The following is a 17895-nucleotide window of genomic DNA, read 5'->3' on the forward strand; positions in this document are numbered from 1 at the left end:
AGCCAGGTCTCCTGCCCTGAAGTCCAGGACCATTCTGAAGCCATCGCCCTGGCACAGAGAAGAGTTTATTACTTATTTAGAGTGGTGTATAATGTGTGTGGCAAAAATACACATTTAAATTGGATTACAGAAATACTCCAAAGTCCAATTTAGAAAAACACAAAACAGAACAGACATGCTGCAGATTTCAGTTCATGCTGTTAAGTGTTAAACTCTGCAATCCAGCCCACTCAAGCCCTGTTCAAGTATCGGTCTGAGTATTTTTTTTTTAAATATATATGATTGAGATTTCTATTCTTAAGAAATTCAGAAGCTAAGCTCTGGCATCAGACCTGAGTCTGAATCCAGTTCCATCACTGACTACCTGTAGGACTGGGAGTGTGTTTCTTAACTCCTCTGGACCAGTTTCCTTGAGGCTAGAGAAGAAAAACACCTATGGTCAATAGCCACTGCACATATTAAACAAGGAGACTGTAGGTGAGAATTTAACATTTCAGAGGCAGTGTAGAAGGATGACAAATACTAGTTTCCTTCCCTTCTACAGAAATAAAAGGATCACTTGTATTTACAGAAATAGTGGCTTCAAATGCCAATTCCTTTAGGCACAAAATAGTTTTCATCCAATCATTATATGCTGAGCATCTACTATCTACCCTGGGTCCTCTGGTAGGGAAGGCAGCCAGCAAACAGATAATTATACAAATAGTTGACTGATAACTGCTGCACTGAGTCTCACTGAGTGTGTTTTGAAGGAGAGAATGGATTTCCTTTACAATGACAGTCCTGTGGTTGCCCACTTCCCAGCTCACAACCCCTCCCAGGGTCTGAGACCCAGAGAGCTTATTCTCGGCCAGATGGCCCCCTTGTAAAGGGTTATGGCTCTCCTCCTGGTAAACTTATCTCTAAAGCACCCTACAAGGGATATGGGGCTTCCCAGGTGGCTCAGTGGGTAAAGAATCTGCCTGCAATGAGGGAGACCTGGATTCGATCCCTGGGTTGGGACGATCCCTTGGAGGAGGGCATGGCAACCCACTCTAGTATTCTTGCCTGGAGAATCTCATGGAGAGAGGAGCCTGGCGGGCTACAGTCCATGGGGTTGAAAAGATTTAGGCACAACTGAAGTGACTGAGCATGCACGCACAAGGGATACACTTGGTGAGAGGAAAGTAGTGATGGACCTTCCTACCTGCACCATGAGAGAGGGGGGAGGGGAATAAGCCTGAGGGGTACTCTGAGCTAGATTTGAGATGGTAGCTGTGGGGTACCTGTGGGATTCTCTGGGAACCTGTCTGCTCAGCTTGGGCCCCCCCACCATTCCCACGGAGCAGGTGCTGGTGTTGCCGTGCCCAGCTTGGAGGTCTACACAATGTGCACACATCTGTCCAAGGAGGGCATCAAAGGGCTCCAGGGGAGAGAGGGGAACAAGACAGATCTTTACTGCTGCCTGCCAGGTGCTCACTGATGCCCACGGCAGTCAGGTGAAGTCGTGACTATTATCCCCTTTTTAAACAGGTAGGGCCTGGGACTTAAGGAGGTTCCATTCTTACATCCATTCATTAGACATTCATTCAGCATACTCTGTGCCAAATTCTGAGTCTAACACAAAGTCACAGAGCTGCCAAGTGGGTAAGCTGGATTCAAAGTGCCGTCATTTCCTGGCTTCAAACCCTTTGCTCTTTCCAGTCCAACATGATATCTCAGGAAGGTAAGAGGTTTTATGTTCAGGGTCATCAGAAGTAGCTGGAGTGCCAGGTATATGAGAATGAGAGAGTTAGCAGAGCAAAGCTGCATGTGCTAAATATTGAAGGAAAAGCCTATGGAGGTGGGCCCAAGAGATTCCTCCATTAGACTGTGAGCTCTCTGATGGCAGGAACTGGGACTTTTCCCTCTTTTCATCTCCAGTGCTGGGCACAGAATGGGTGAGACAGGCAATAACATGGTGAAATTCAAATGTGTTATGCTAAGTGAAAGAAGGTGAAGGTGTTAGTTGCTCAGTTGTGTCCAACTCTTTGCGACCCCATGGATTGTAGCCTGCCCTGCTCCTCTGTCCATGGAATTTTCCAGGCAAGAATACTGGAATGAGTAGCCATTCCCTTCTCCAGGGTATCTTCCTAACTCAGGGATCGAACCTGGATCTCCCACATTGCAGGCAGATTCTTTACCTTCTGAACCACCAGGGAAGCCAGACTCAAAAGGCTACATGCTGCTTGACTCCACTTATATGACATTCTGAAAAAGACAGAACTATTAGAGACAGAAACAGATGCACTGCCAGAGGCTGGGGATGCGAGAGAAGTTGACTTCAAAGGGGCCTGGGGAAATTTTTAAATGTGATGGAATGGTTCTATATACTGTGATAATGGTTACATGATTGTATGCATCTGTCAAAGTTCATAGAACTACATGGTAAAAAGGGTAACTTTCATTGTATATAAATTATACTCTAATTTTTTAAAGGGGGAAGAAAGAGAAAAAGAGAATGAATATAAGCAGAAGCAGACTTACAGAGAAGCTAATGAAGCATAAATTTCAAGACCCCTCAACTGCATGGGTCCTGGGAGGGTTCCTAGTAAGCGTACTCATCAAATTTTTTATGACTTTTTCAGAGAAGGCGCCTTTCTTCCACTGTAAATAATTCAAGATCTATTAAACCTAGATCCATGCCTGAATAAAAGTATAAGACAAGATCAAAAGAAGAATGGTGGGTTCCCAAGGAATTAAGACTCAAGTGGACCCTAAAGAAAGGCAAGACCTGGTTCCAGCAGAAGGAGGTAAGGAAGACAACCCAGGGAGCAGAACCAGCACGGACACAAGTTCAGGGGTTTCTCATGGTTCCCGGTGACGCCATGAGCATCAGGAAACTGGCGTCCCAACACTTATGCTCACTACTCAGACACAGATGTCATGGTGTGATCTCTTCAGGCACATCAAACCATTAAAGGTAGGTAGAGTTGTGACCTAACAGGATGTGAAAATCCTAGATGCCAGTGTAACAAGCTGTATCATTCTTCTGGCTACCCACACAGCAATGACCCCCAATGCCCAACAGAGGGAACTTTTACATTATGTTTCTGAAATGGAAAATGGTTGATGTCCACTTTTCCAGCCTTCCCTCCAGCAGGGGTGTGTGTTTGTGAAGACACACCTGCCCAGGTATGAACCTAGGTCCCTGCGGCCCTCTCACTCCAAGAATTCGTCCTTCATGAGGACAATCTCATATACTACAGGAACAAACACAGCCAAATGAGGCTGGTCTTGTGGGTGGAGTTGCTGATTTCTTTATGGTTAAAATCAGCCAAGTTATCAGTAGAATGCAGCTCCAATTTTAAAGCAATTCTATTACAGAAAAATATTTGCACATCCATGTTCATAGCAGCATGATTCACAACAGCCAAGGGGTGGAAGCAACTTAAGTGTCCAATGACAGATGAAAGGAGAAACAAAATGCAATGTATATTTATTTTTGTTGTTGTTCAGTCACTAAGTTGTGTCAATCCCATGGACTGTAGCCTGCCAGACTCCTCTGTCCATGGGATTTTCCCAGGCAAGAATACTGGAGTGGGTTGCCATTTCTTTCTCCAGGGGATTTTCCCCATCCAGGGATCAAGCCCATGTCTTCTGAATTGGCAGGTGGATTCTTTACCACTGAGCCACCTGGGAAGTCCATATATATATATATATATATATATATATATATACACACACACACATATAATTATATTTAATTAAATATAATTATACATATATATAGTTATATATATATATGTAATTTTATAGAAACAGAATATATTGAGTACAGGCCATTAGCTCATTTAATCTATAAATGGTTCACTGTAACAAACTTAGAGGAAAACAGAATTTATAATTTTTCAAGTTACATCTGTTCTGCTTCATAGTACAATGTCATTTATTTAATTTACTGAAATTGTCTAACAAAATAAAATTTACCAATTTTAGATGGCATTGTAAACTCATCTCAATTCATTATAGAGGATATAATGACATTTAAGATGAATGAAAATTAGCAAACAATGCAAAAATCGTATTTTTTAAATGGTTCTGGTTGTAGAGGAAAAAGCAAAGGCTGTATATTATGTTATATCCAGAAGTTTCACTACTAAGTATGTTCCTGCTATTGATAGACAGTAAAGAATCTGCCTGCAATTCTGGAGACCTGGGTTCACTCCCTGGGTAAAGATCCCCTGGAGGAGAGCATTGCAACCCACTCCAGTACTCTTGCCCAGAGAATCACATGGACAGAGGACCCTGGCAGGCTGCAGTCCACAGCATTGCACAGAGTTGGACCCAAGTGAATTGACTTAGCATGTACACAAACACATACACACACACTCTGCACATGTATAGTTGGCTGTGCTGGGTCTTCGTTGCTGCGAACAGGCTTTCTCTCTAGTTGCAGTGAGTGGAAGCTACTCTCTATTTCAGTGCACGGGCTTCTCATTGCAATGGCTTCTCTTGTTGCGGAGCACAGGCTTTAGAGTGCATGGGCTTCAGTAGTTGCGGCTCACATGCTCTAGACCATGGGCTCAGTAATTGGGCTTAGTTGCCCTGCGGCCCATGGGATCTTCTTGCACTAGAGATCAAACCTGTGTCCTCTGCACTGGTAAGTGGATTCTTAACCTAAGATCACCAAGGAAGTTATATATATATCACCAGGGAAGTTATATATATATATACACACACACACCTTGATTTCCTCCAGAAAAGATCTGGAGATGACTTGGTTATAAACCCTGTGACACATAAGAAACTATCACGATTCCAGGCCCCTGGGTTTGTCTGCAGGAAGGCTTGGGCAGCCAACAAAATCACTGTCACCTCACCCAAAGTGGGAGGAGCTAGAGGAAGGCTAATCACATCCAGACCTGACTCACCTGCTCATGGAAGAACAGAGATTGTCTGCAGCAGGGTTGTCTGGCCAGTGCCCAGAACGCCTCCCTGATGAGACCACAAAAGCCCAAGAAAAGAAAAACCAGAGTGGAAAACAGCCAGGTTTTCTTTGGTGAGTGAAATTTCAATTTGAGAGGAGGTTCTCCAGCACATGTCTCAATCGTGAGGGAGTTGTTAATTACAAGGGACAGTTAAGGAAAAAACGCAGCTAATGACTGCTACAGAACGGATCTGGCTGGGCCTTGTGAACTGGGCTCCTGAGCGGGCCAATCTATCATCAAGAACACCCGTGATTCAGGTGATGTAAGGCAGCCCACGGCTCCCCTGGGAGAAGATCAGCGCGTGCCAGCCTCCCAGCTGCGCTGATTGCTTACAACTCCTGGGGTCCAGCCATCAGGAGCAGACGGAACCTCAGAGAGGAAGGCAAGGCCCTGGTTTGGGTAACAACATTTTGACGCTTGAAAAGGTAATCCTTGGTAGTGCTCTAAAAGGTGTGGAGGAGGGAGTTCCCTATTGGCTACTGGTTAGGATTCTGGGTTTTCACTGCCGTGGCCTGGGTTTAATCCCTGGTCAGGGAACTGAGATCCTGCAAGCCACTCGGCCAAAAAGGAAAAAAGTTTCTTTAAACAGGGGGTGGGGTTGGGAGGGGGAGGCAGAGGGAGGGGCTTCCCTGGTGGCTCCGTGGTAAAGAATCTGCCTGTCAATGCAGGGGACACAGGTTCTATCCCTCGTCTGGGAAGATCCCACATGCCATTGGCAACTAAGCCCCGTGCACCACAACCACTGATCACAATTACTGAAGCCCATAGCCCTAGAGCACATGCTCCACAACTGGAGAGAGGCCCCCACTTGCTGCAGCTATGGAAAAGCCCATGCAGCAACAAAGACCCAGCACAGCCAAAAATAAATAAATAACATTATTTTTTATAAAAAAGATGAGGTAGAATGATGCTTGGGAGTTAACAAGCTGAAATACATCAAACAGTTTGCTTTGTTTAGAAAAGATATTCCTCTCAACTACACAGAATGAGAACTACTTTGGAACATCTGTTCCATTTGCTTTTGCAGATCTGAAAAGAATGGATAAAGCTAGGTCACTAAGGAGAAAACAATTCCAACACAGAACACAAAGAGTTGGATTAGAGGAGGGTGATATAAGAAATTTTATCAATTCAGAATGAAAAGAGTATTTTCTCTTTCCATTTGTTGTGAGCTCCAGATGGCCATGAAGACAGGGCGGACAGACAGGCAAGTCCTGGTGAGGGATGGCCTGCTATCTTGGGAACCAACAGCAAGCAGAAACGCTTCACATTTTGGAAAATAAAAAAAAGTTAACATCCCATAATAAGTGGTGCTGATTACTGAGCACAGCCCTAAGCACCCTACGTGCATTTGCAGCTACAACCACTCTAAGAAGTAGGCATGATTCTAATCTCCATTTCTCACACTGAAGATGTCGATCAGAGAAGTTAAATTATCAGGCTAAGGTCACACAGAGGATGAGACGGTTGGATGGCATCACTGATTCAATGGACAAGAGTTTAAGCAAGCTCCAGGAGTTGGTGATAGACAGGGAAGCCTGATGTGCTGCAGTCAATGGGGTCGCAAAGAGTCAGACACGACTGAGCAACTGAACTGAACTGTAGGTCACACAGTGAGTCCACGTCAGGAATGAAACTAGAATGTGAGATTTGAAAACCTCGGTACTAAACGGATGTCCTGACTTTTTTTGGCAGCACAAGATCAGTAAAATATTATGATATTCCTCAGGCTTTGCTGAGGAAATCCTATTAAGTCATCATGAAGGCTGGTTTTATCTAAAATGAGCCTATCTAATACATAAGCCCGCTTCCCAAGGCTCTTTCAAACTGTAACATAACTTGGCTTCTGCTGAAATCAAACAAAAGCTTGGGAGAACCTCCCACAGCATTGCAAGTCTACTCCCCCAGCCTCATGACCTTCCCCAGAGAGTGTGTGCAGCATGCCCTTCTCCCAGGCAGACCCACTGCCTGCTCTGCACCCAGCACTGCACTGTGAACAACCCATTCCATCTCCTCTCATCTTCATGATGCCCAGAGGTTTTGCTGTCCACAGAGCTGATCAGTATCTGTTAATGGGGGATGTGACCTGGCTAGAAAGCTGCTTGAACCCACAGCTGCCGATGGAAGGAGTGAGCAAACTGGGAGGCTTTGGAGGTCAGGGACCTCAGTGCCGATCTGTGCTGCACCACTCACTGGGTGACGGTCCTTGGACGAGCACCCAGGAGACTCACTGGGTTTATGTCCTCTACACAGCAGGGTGTCCCCACCAGAGCTGGTAGTCCTGCCAATGGGATGATATACAAGAAAATAGTGATGCTGAAGTTCCAATACTTTAGGCACCTGATGTGAAGAGCCAACTCACTGGAAAAAACCCTGATATTGGGAAAGATTGACGGCAGGAGAAGAAAGGGGAGACAGAGGGTGAGATGATTAGATGGCATCATCGACTCAGTGGACATGAGTTTGAGCAAACTCTGGGAGATTGTTAAGGACAAGGAAGCCTGGCATTCTACAGTCCATGGGGTCACAAAGAGTCAGACGCAACTAAGCAACAACAGAAAATACATTGAAAAGAAATGCTGCACAGACCTATGACAATATTTCCCTATGGTGGAGGCTGCAAGCAAAGGATCATGATGTCCCACTAACAGCAAGGTGAAGCAGGAGTCACTGTGGGAGTTATACCTGAAGAGCCCTGGGTGGGGCTGAGCCCAGCCCTTGTGCCTATAAGACCCAGGGATGCCTTGTGGCTATCAGAACAGGGATAGCACTGCCTGCAAGCCCCTCCCTGGGGTTAGTGGACACTAACATCCAATGAGCATGGTTTTCAGAGCACAGGGAGGAGTGTTGCTGTCCCAGTGGACTCTTAAAAGCATCCCACCCTGATTCGTTGCTTCCTTCTGGCTGCGTGACAGCAGGGAAATGCCTCTTCCCAGAAGGTTCTGGGGGCATCAGGAACACCTGTATTCACACTGCCTCCATCCCAAAACAGAGAAAATGATGAACAAGTTCACACTGCTTCCTCTCCTTGCATGCATTTGACCAAGAAGGTTTTACTATGAATGGTACACGTGCTCATGGGCTCAGTCATGTCTAGCTCTTTGCAACCCCATGGACCATAGCCTGCCAGGCTCCTCTGTCCATGGGATTTCCGAAGCAAGAATATTGGAGTGGGTCACCACTTTCTGCTTCAGGGAATCTTCCCAACCCAGGTACTGAACCCATGTCTCCTGCATTGGCAGATGGACCCTTTACCACTGAGCCACTTGGGAAGTCCATGAATGGTATAGTTTGGCCCAAACTTCGGTGTTGATAGGATCTTTCCTCAAACCCCAGCCCTGACTGGTCTGTGAAGAATTAAGCCTGGGCTAGCTTCCCCGGGGGCTCAGTGGTAAAGAACCTGCCTGCCAATGCAAAAGATGTGGGTTTAATCACTCGGTGGGTTAGATTCCCTGAAGAAAGAAATGGCAACCCACTTGCCATTCCCAGGTATTCTTGCCTGGGAAACCCCATGGACAGAGGAGCCTAGCGGGCTACAGTCCACGGGGTCACAAAGAGTCAGACACGACTGAGCAACTAAACAACAAGGCACCACTCCTGGAGGTGCCCCTGGGGGTATGCTATCCTGGGAGGGATAACTAAGGGACCACAAGCCTGTGATGTAGTAAGGGGTGGTTCTGTGGCTTGTTTGCAGGTAGAGAAGGCAAGTTACTTTTTAGGGTGGGTTGGTTAGTTGGTTAGCCGTGGACTTCAACAGGAGGGGACTAGAGCACAGAGTGCTGGGTACAGAAGCCTGGTCTTCAGGAAGCTCTGCATCAGTTGGGCCTAGGGTGACATCTCTGGGTCCCTATGCACTGAACGGGGTACAGCACAGGAGAATGGCTCCCAGCTGGGCGTCAGGAACCATGGTTCTAGACTCAACTCTGATGCCAACTGGCAGCGTGATCTTGAGCCATCACACCATCCCTCCCGGAACCTCTCCTCATCCTTTCATTCAGAAATCACTGACCTACAGGGACTTCCCTGGTGGTCCAGTGACTCAGACACTGAGCTCCCTGTGCAGGGGGCCTGGGTTCAATCCCTGGTCAGGGAAGTAGATCCCACACGCCACAACTAACAGTGCACATGCAGCAACCAAAGATCCCAAGTGCCCCATCTAAGACCCAGTGAAGCCAAATAAATAAATATTAAGGAAAAAAAAGAAAGAAATCACTGACCCACTGACCTATTGTACCTATTGTACTGACCTGGTCCAGCAAGTGTGCAGCACTGCTCTGATGACAAACCAGCGGTGAACAGATGGGGATAGAACCCTGTTGAGTTCTGGGGTACCCCTTCCCCTGGCTCAGGCATTCTTTCATCTGATGACTGCAATCTGACCCAGCTCCAGTCCTGGCCTCTGCTTAGCCATTTGACCTGTGTGGACACTGCTGAGTGTGAACTGTCCCCTAGCCACCAACCCCGCCCCACTCTGCATCCTGAGAGAGCATGAGGATGTCAGCAAACACCCAAACAGTGGTGATGAGCAAACAAGCAAAGCTGCTCCAAGGCCATCTGCACAGATGTGGACAGTCACCCCTCGCCAGGGTAGGTTCCTGGGAAACTGCAGCAGGAAACAGAGCGGTCCAAAGGGGGATCATGTTTTTGCTGTATCCCTTTGTCACCAGTAGATGGGAATCACGGGTCAGCAAGGCAGAATGCTGACACAGCTTTCCCTCGGATGCATGCAAAACAAAGAATGGACGGCCTGAGGTGGAAAACAGGAACTTACGGTGTGATTGATCTGTGGGTATGCAGATGAGCCAGCAATGAGGCAAAGCTGGGGTGATGAGAAATGACACCCTTCTTGATGGAGTGATTCCACTGCTCCAAAATCTTCCATGGTGTGACTTCCCTGGTGGCCCAGTGGCTAACACTTCACCCTCCCAATGCAGGGGACCTGGGTCTGATCCCTGGTCCAGGAACTAGATCCCACGTGCCACAGCTAGGAGTTTGCATATGCCACAGCTAAAAGATCTTGCATGCTGCAACAAACCCCCTCCACACTGCAATTAAGACCCCGAACGGCCAAATAAATAAAAACACAAAACTTCCACAGCTCCCAACTGACCGCAGAACACATCTAATTGCTTGCTTTGGTATTGAGGGCCCCCACCATCCAGCTGGGCCCAGCCCGCCAGCCTCGTGTGCCTCCGCTAACTCCTGGGCACACATCATGTGTTTTTGCCACTGTGCTCTGCCATCATTCTCTTTGCCTGGAAGGTTCTTTCCCAGCTCTGTCTGCCAAAATCCCATGCTCTGGATTAGAAGATCAAAATCCCATGTTCTTGAATCTGGAGCCAGGTAATTCTTTGCTGGTCAGGGAGGGGGCTGTCCTGGGCACTGAAGTATGTTCAGCAGCAACCCTGGTCTCTCCAATAGATGCCAGTAGCATTCCCTCCACCCCATCTGTGAGGATCAAAAATGCCTCCAGGATGGAGAGAAGTTCAAGAGGGAGGGGACATACGTATCCCTGTGGCTGATTCATGTTGATGTATGGCAGAAACCAACATAATACTATAAAGTAATTATCCTCCACTTAAAAATAAATAAATTTAAATTAAAAAGAGAAAAAAAAAATGCCTCAAGAAGGACCTCCCAGGTGGTCCAGAAGCTAAGACTCTGTGCTCCCAATGCAGGGGGCCCAGGTTCAATCCCTGGCCAGGGAACTAGATCCCACATACTGCAACTAAGACCTGGTGCAGCTAAATACATACATAATTTTTTTTTAAATGCCTCTAGATACTGGCAAATGTCCTCTGGGGGCCAAAGAGCCCCTGGATGAGAACCCCTATTCTACACTCAGATCCAGTGCAACTCTTTTCAGGAAGCCCTTCCCTGAACTTCTCAGAAGTGTAAATGGCTTTTACACGCTTTGTAATAACCTATTAGCATTTAACATAGCTTCCTTTCAGCTTGATTTATATGTGTTTATATCACCCTCCCCATCAGGCCATAAATTCCTTGAGGGCAGAGATCACCTATTGTTCATCTACAAGCCTATTGTTCTACAAGCCACTCATTACCTACTGGCCTAGGGAAACTCTGGGTTTAACTTGCTTACTGTTAACATAAACATAACCTGTCTACGTTACTTGTTTATGCTTATTGTAGAAAAAAATTTTAAGACAGAAAAGGACAAGACCTGGACCTGGTGGTCCAGTGGTTAAGACTCCGCGCTTCCACTGCAGGGTACACAGATTTGATTCCAGGTCAGGGAACTAAGATCCTTAAAAAAGAAAAGAAAAGAAAAGAAAAGAAAAATCACCCAGAATCCCACCATACAGGAACAACAGTAGTTAAAACAAATTGTTATACTAAATATGTCCTTCTAATACTGGTATACCAATAAAATACTGGTACACATCCCTCCTCAGGGCTTCCCTGGCGGCTCAGTGGTAAAGAATCTGCCGGCCAGTGCAGGAGATGTGGGTTCAATCCCTGGGTCGGGAAGGTCCCCTGGAGAAAGAAATGGCAACCCATTTCAGTATTCTTGCCTGGAAAATCCTATGGACAGAGGAGCCTGGGGGGGCTACAGCCCATGGCGTCACAAAGAGTCAGACATGATTGAAGTCACTTAGCATGCACGCACATGAAAAGTCGAAGTCTAGAGAGAGAGTCAGAGTCAGAAAGAGAACAGTGAACACACACACACACACATATATATACACAGAAAACAAAGCAGAGATTCGAGACCAGGGTCTTGGGGAGGGGGAGGAAGTGAGAACAGCAGGCTTTTCAATAGCTTCCAGCCCAGTTTCTAGGACCCCATGGAGTCCAGCTGCAACTCCCTAGCTCTTTACAAAGAATTCCTCTTTTTGTTTTGTTTTTGTTTTTTTTTAATTAAAAAAAAATTTTTTTTTAACTTTACTTCTTCCCTTATTTCCATTATTTACAGAGTTTGAATCTTAGGGCAAGCTTTGGTTTCTTGTTGTTAAGTTTGAGGAATAGTTTAAACTTAAGGCTCCTCTGTCCATAGGATTTGCCAGGCAAGAATACTGAAGTGGGTTGCCATTTCCTTCTCCAGAGGACCTTCCAGACCCAGGGATCGAACCCACATCTCCTGCACTGACCGGCAGATTCTTTACCACTGAGCCACCAGGGCAGCCCTGAGGAGGGATGTGTACCAGTAATAGTTTAAACTCTGCTGATTTAGGAATTAGCAGAATGCATACTTTCTTTCCTTGTTGGCCGCACCACTCAACATGTGGGATCTTAGTTCCCCAACCAAGGATCTAACCTGTGCGTCCCACCCCCTGCAGTGGAAGCACAATCTTAACCACTGGACCACCGGGGACGCCCCCAATTCCCCTTTTTGGATGATGCTAAATCGTCCAGTTGTTTTTATCTCTCCTGGTTCATGCGGAGGGAGCAGTGGGGGGTTGGGGGTGGGGGTGGTGAAGACTTGACTAAGGCACAGACTCTGACAACTGATGCCTAAAAACTCAGAAACCCTTAACTTTCTCCTCTCCAACCTGAACTCACATCCTCTGGAGCTGACCGAGGCCTCCTGAGGGTAGATTATGCACCCATGTGCATTAAGCCATTCACACTGCAGTACTACCGACAAACTCATTATGATGGTACCAAAAGGTGAGGCTCTAGATCCTGGACTGAGAGAGCTGGAAATTCAGTACAGCAGTACCCACCCAGAGTGTATGTTTGTGTAAGGATTCAGATCACCCCAACTAAACACAAGCACCCACAGTGAAGGTCTAAGGCCAGAGAAGCTGGGAGTTGTCCAACTTCTCCATCTGGTTCCCTTTGAAGGGCCTCTAAGCTCCTCTCAGAGCAGATCCTCAGCAGAAACTACAGCAGGCTTTCTCCTAGGAGCACAGAGCCCTGTCCCTCCCAGGACCAGGTAATGGCAGCTGGCTTACCACTCTCTTTAGTCCAGCTCCTGCCAGAGCTAGGAGAAAAACCACCCCCTAAAGACCAAGAAGGGCATTTCATCTCTACCATATACTGACTTCATGATTTTTGAATGTTATTTAAGTTCTCTAAGTTTCAGTTCCCTCATCTACAAAAATAAGAAATAACAACAGTTTCCACTATAAAGATTCCATGAAATGAGAATTTTAAAGGGACCAGAGTATTAAAACAAAAGCTTTAATACTCACTAGGTGTTAGCTTTCCATCTCGCATTTTGTTCATATTAAATGTTTTAATTAATTTTTTCAATTTGTACTGTGTGCTGTGCCCAACTCTTGGCGACCCTATGGACTGTAGCCCGTCAGGCTCCTCTGTCCATGGAATTCTCCAGGCAACAATACTGAATTGGGTTGCCATTTCCTCCTCCAGGAGATCTTCCCCACCCAGGGATCAAATCCTCATCTTACGTCTCCTGCATTGGCAGGAAGGTTATTAACCACTAGCGCTACCTGGGAAGCCCATTCATATTAAATGTTTTAAGTAATTTTTTTCAGTTTACTAGGTGACAATATAATGTCAATTTAAAAAACATAATCTATGTGAGATCCTCCTCAGCTGGAAAATAAAAACTTGATTAGGGTTCATTTTATTTTTTAAGTATCCTCAAAATGGCACCAATTCCAGAAGTATATCAGCAAAAATAAGCAATACCACAGTTTAAACAGGGGTGCCAACAGCAAGTGGATCTTATTGCCTTTGGGGGGCTACAATTGTGCCCCTCAAAGTGAATTTGCAGGTTCTGTGTGCTTAGTCACTCAGTTGTGTCTGACTTTTTAAGACCTTGTGGACTGTAGCCTGCCAGGCTTCTCTGTCCATGGGATTTTCCAGGCCAGATACTGGAGTGGTTTGCCATTTCCTCCTCCACAGGATTTTCCCCACTGAGGGCTCGAAACTACATCTCTGTGTCTCCTGCATTGCTTAATGCAGAGTATACTTAATATTTCAACAGATGTATACGTGCAACAGGGTGCAAGTTCAGCTTCCAGGCAGGTTCAATTTCCTATCTGGAAATGAATGACCTCTTGGAAACCCATCTTTGTTTGCTCCTGGGCTTAACTGGCCAGGAAGCCCCAGGCAGATGAATGCACAGTAGTGACCTCCCTGCACCATGGCAGCAACGAATGCTTCACCCTCATTCCATTTTCCTTTAATGTCCGGTAGATTTTATAAAGCCAGATGGGCTTCCTGAAGCTTGAGTTCCTCAATGATGGATGTTCAGCCAATGCATTGCTGTCTGAAGCACCCTGCCCACAGGTCAGCAAGCAGCTTCTTTCCCTCCCTACTTCGGAAAGCCACAGAGTCTCTCTGGGAGGCTCTGGGGTCATGGAAGGGGCAGCTATGCTGAGAGCCCTGGCCCTTGTCACTGAGGGCCAAGCTCCCAGCCCCGGACTGCAAGGCAACAAGTCTGTCTCCACACAGGGGCTCCAAACACAGGAAAAGCTGCCACTTCCTCCAGACAGATTTTCCAGGCAAGAATATTGGAGCTGGTTGCCATTTCCTTCTCCAGGGGATTTTCCCGTTGCAGGGATCAAACATGCATCTCCTATGTCTCTTGCATTGGCAGCTGGATTCTTTATGACTAGCGCCACCTGGAAAGCCCCCTCCAGGTGGAAGTCACAGCCAGTTAAGAGGATATCAGACTGATTCATGTTGAGGTATGGCAGAAACCAACACAACATTGTAAAGCAATTATCCTTCAAATAAAATTTTTAAAAAAGCGGCTATCAGTGCTTCTTCTTTTTTTTTTTTTTAGGAATTTACAAACCCAATCATCCAGAACTGCAGATGGGAGGAGAGATTGGTATGATCTTTCTGGGAGGCAAGTTGCCCTTATCTCTCAAATCTTTACAACTTTGCTACCCTCTGACCCAATAACTGTACTCCAGAGAACCCACCCAAAAGAAATCATCGGAGGCAAACAAAGATTAAGGCACAAACACATCCCATGGCTTTTTATTACAAAAGAAACTGAAAATAATATAGCTGTCCAACAATTTAAAAAAAGGAACTGACTGTACTATTTTAAAAGGTCACTAAAATTCTGTTTAGAAATATTGTGGACACAAGGATATATTAATATATTAATGTTAATGGGAAAGCAAGATACACAGTAACTCCAACCACACAAAATTTTTGTGTTCAAAAAGCCTTAAGGATCCCCCCAGAATGCATTTCCAGAATGGAATTATGAATGACTTTATCTTCTTTATCCTTTTATTTTCTTCCCCATCCTATTGCCCAGAGTAGCATTTTATCCATCACTGTCAGGATCTAAAGATGAGTGGGACAGTCCTAGACATCAGCAAGTTCAAGTCTAGCTGAATGACAGATCATCACACCCACAGCTATGCTCTGTGAGCTGAGGCTGGGCTGCTAAATTAGCAGGGGATGCTCCAGATGTTGAACGATGAATAGGAGCTTGGTAGATTTGGGAGGAAGAAGGGGACACTTTAGGAAGGGAGAAAACATGAGGAAATCCCAGAAACAAGAGAGAGCATCGTGGGTTTGGGCTACCAGGGGCTCAGGGAAGCTGGGACCAGGCCAGCTGGATATGGACTGGGGGGAGCTGTCAGGGGGGTACATTCTGTCAGGGGGGTCCCTCCAAAGGCTGAGCGGAGGAGGGAAAACTAAAAAGGAAGTGCCAAGGCGGGTGAACGAAAATATGAAGCAGGACAACTCTAGGGGACTTCCCTGGAGGTCCAAGGGTTGAGATCCTCCCCCACTTCTAATGCAGGGGATGTGGGTTCGAACTCTGGTGGGGAACTGTGATTCCACATGCTGAAGGGCGTGGCCAAAAATTAAATAAAACACACTTGAAGTAGGATGAAGTCTATCTCTTTACACAGTGCTTGGCATACAGAAGGTATGAATAATGAGTGAAGGAATGAGTGAATGCATGCATGAATGAATGAATGAATGACTCAGGTTGTAAAACTGAGTTTACAACCAAGACAGTGAAGAAAACCAGTGAGTTGGAGTTTCCCCTCTTTGGAGAGTGGGTAGAGATTCATTCACACGTATCCCAGAACTTATAAATATTCCAATAAAACAAAGGAACAATTCTTGTAAAACCATTAGCAACCAAGTCCTAGATTTCATGGGAAAGAAAGATGCATGAACCCGAACACACCACAGCACCAACCAGATGAAGGTAAGTCTACTGTGCTCAAGAAGCAACACACAAGTCACTGCCATTCCCTCCCCTCCCCTCCATCAGGCTTGGATGCCCAAACTCCGTTGTTTCATTTGTAATCACAGACTCTCAGGCAGAGCAGCTTTAAAAACTATCACTCTGCCCCAAAGGAAAAGAATCTCTGTGTCAGTCTCTCTGCAGCAACAAGCTCCTCCCCTCCCATCCCCTCCTCCTGACTCCACCAACAATAAGTGTTTCTAATAATTAGTACACACAAACCCTCCAAGGGGCCCCACAGCATTGCAAGAGTGTGCTGTTAAGAAGTTCATTATGAATGAAAACAAAAACCATTTCCCCATACTAGTGGATCACACTACTGCTGCTGCTGCTAAGTCGCTTCAGTCGTGTCCGATTCTGTGCGACCCCATAGACGGCAGCCCACCAGGCTCCCCCATCCCTGGGATTCTCCAGGCAAGAACACTGGAGTGGGTTGCCATTTCCTTCTCCCATGCATGAAAGTGAAAAGTGAAAGTGAAGTCGCTCAGTCGTGTCTGACTCTTCGCGACCCCATAGACCGCACCCGGCTCCTCTGCCCAAGGGATTTTCCAGGCAAGAGTACTGGAGTGGGGTGCCATTGCCTTCTCTGTGGATCACACTAGTAACCATGAAAATACTGCACTGAGGAACAGACAGACTGGCACAGCCACGCTGCCCATTCACCTCTCTTACAAGGACCACCCACCCCCCTACCCCCCATCCCCACCCCCAGGCACGAACAGAGGACCCTGCCTCCAGCCAAAGCTGATTCCGCCACTGTTGGCCCCCAGCTGGACCTCTCTGATTTTCACCCCCAGGAATTTAGAATCAGAGCTGAGAGATCTGCAGGTTACTGAAAAGGAGGACTGTACGCACAGTGGTAAAGAATCCACCTGCCAATGCAGGAGAAGCAAGAGATACACGGGTTCAATCCCTGGGTCAGGAAGATTCCTTGCAGAAGGAAATGGCAACTCCAGTATTCTTGCCTGGAGAACCTCATGGATAGAGGAGCCTGGCAAGCTACAGTCCATGGGGGCGCAAAGAGTCGGACACAACTGAGCGTGTGTGCACACACATACACACACAGGTGTGCAGTCTGGCCGATCCAGCCACGCCCAGCACACCACAGGAGTTCTCACAGTGTCCTCATGATGTTCTCTGTGCTCTGCTCCTACCCTCAATCAAGTCCCACCTCTTCTGTGAGACTTTTCCCATCCACCCTCATCAAAAAAAAAAAGAAAAAAAAAAGTAGGCCTCCCTTCCTGAAATGCAGAATATACAAAAACAGTTGAGTAAAGATAATCTAGTTTCCCATTTTCCCACTTTTGCTTGAAAAAGTGTGATCATAATAAAATACTTCCAATTGGCTTACATTGTTAGGTAGTCTTTAACCACTCATCGAAAAAAAAAATTTTAAAAAAAAGGACTGATGGCTTTTTCATGTGAAACAATCTACAGCATCACACTGGCAACATTTTTCCACATGCTGGAGACAAACAGTTACTGTAACTTTATCAAATGAAAGAACAAAATGTATGTCCCTCCCTCTTGCTAAGGGTCACACGATCTACAAACGGGCGGCTGGGAGTTCTCCGGACAGACCTCAAAGAACGCTAATAGAAACAGCTATTTGTTCTCACTCAGAGTCTTGGGCAGAGAACCATATAGGAAATTCTGACAGGGCCGCTCACTCTACTGGTAGCAGGGGAATCAGTGCTCTGTATATGAAAGCCATTTGATGACAAGCATAAAAAGCTTTTCAAAGACTCACACCTGTTTATCCCTAATTCTATCAGTATAAGGAAA

At 46.2% G+C, this 17895-nt stretch overlaps 1 protein-coding gene and 1 non-coding gene across 10 annotated transcripts in view; one reads left to right on the top strand and one right to left on the bottom strand.

The window, feature by feature from the left end:
• Positions 1-17895, bottom strand: part of REEP1 (receptor accessory protein 1) — a 127914-nt gene that overhangs the window by 84888 nt on the left and 25131 nt on the right. The gene's annotated exons all lie outside the window — the stretch shown is intronic.
• On the top strand, positions 13529-13667 carry LOC136165807 (small nucleolar RNA SNORA68). The gene has a single exon (XR_010662777.1). It is a non-coding gene; the product is annotated as a small nucleolar RNA SNORA68 (small nucleolar RNA).

Source organism: Muntiacus reevesi, chromosome 3 (assembly GCF_963930625.1).
Source record: "Muntiacus reevesi chromosome 3, mMunRee1.1, whole genome shotgun sequence".
Taxonomy (NCBI): domain Eukaryota; kingdom Metazoa; phylum Chordata; class Mammalia; order Artiodactyla; family Cervidae; genus Muntiacus; species Muntiacus reevesi.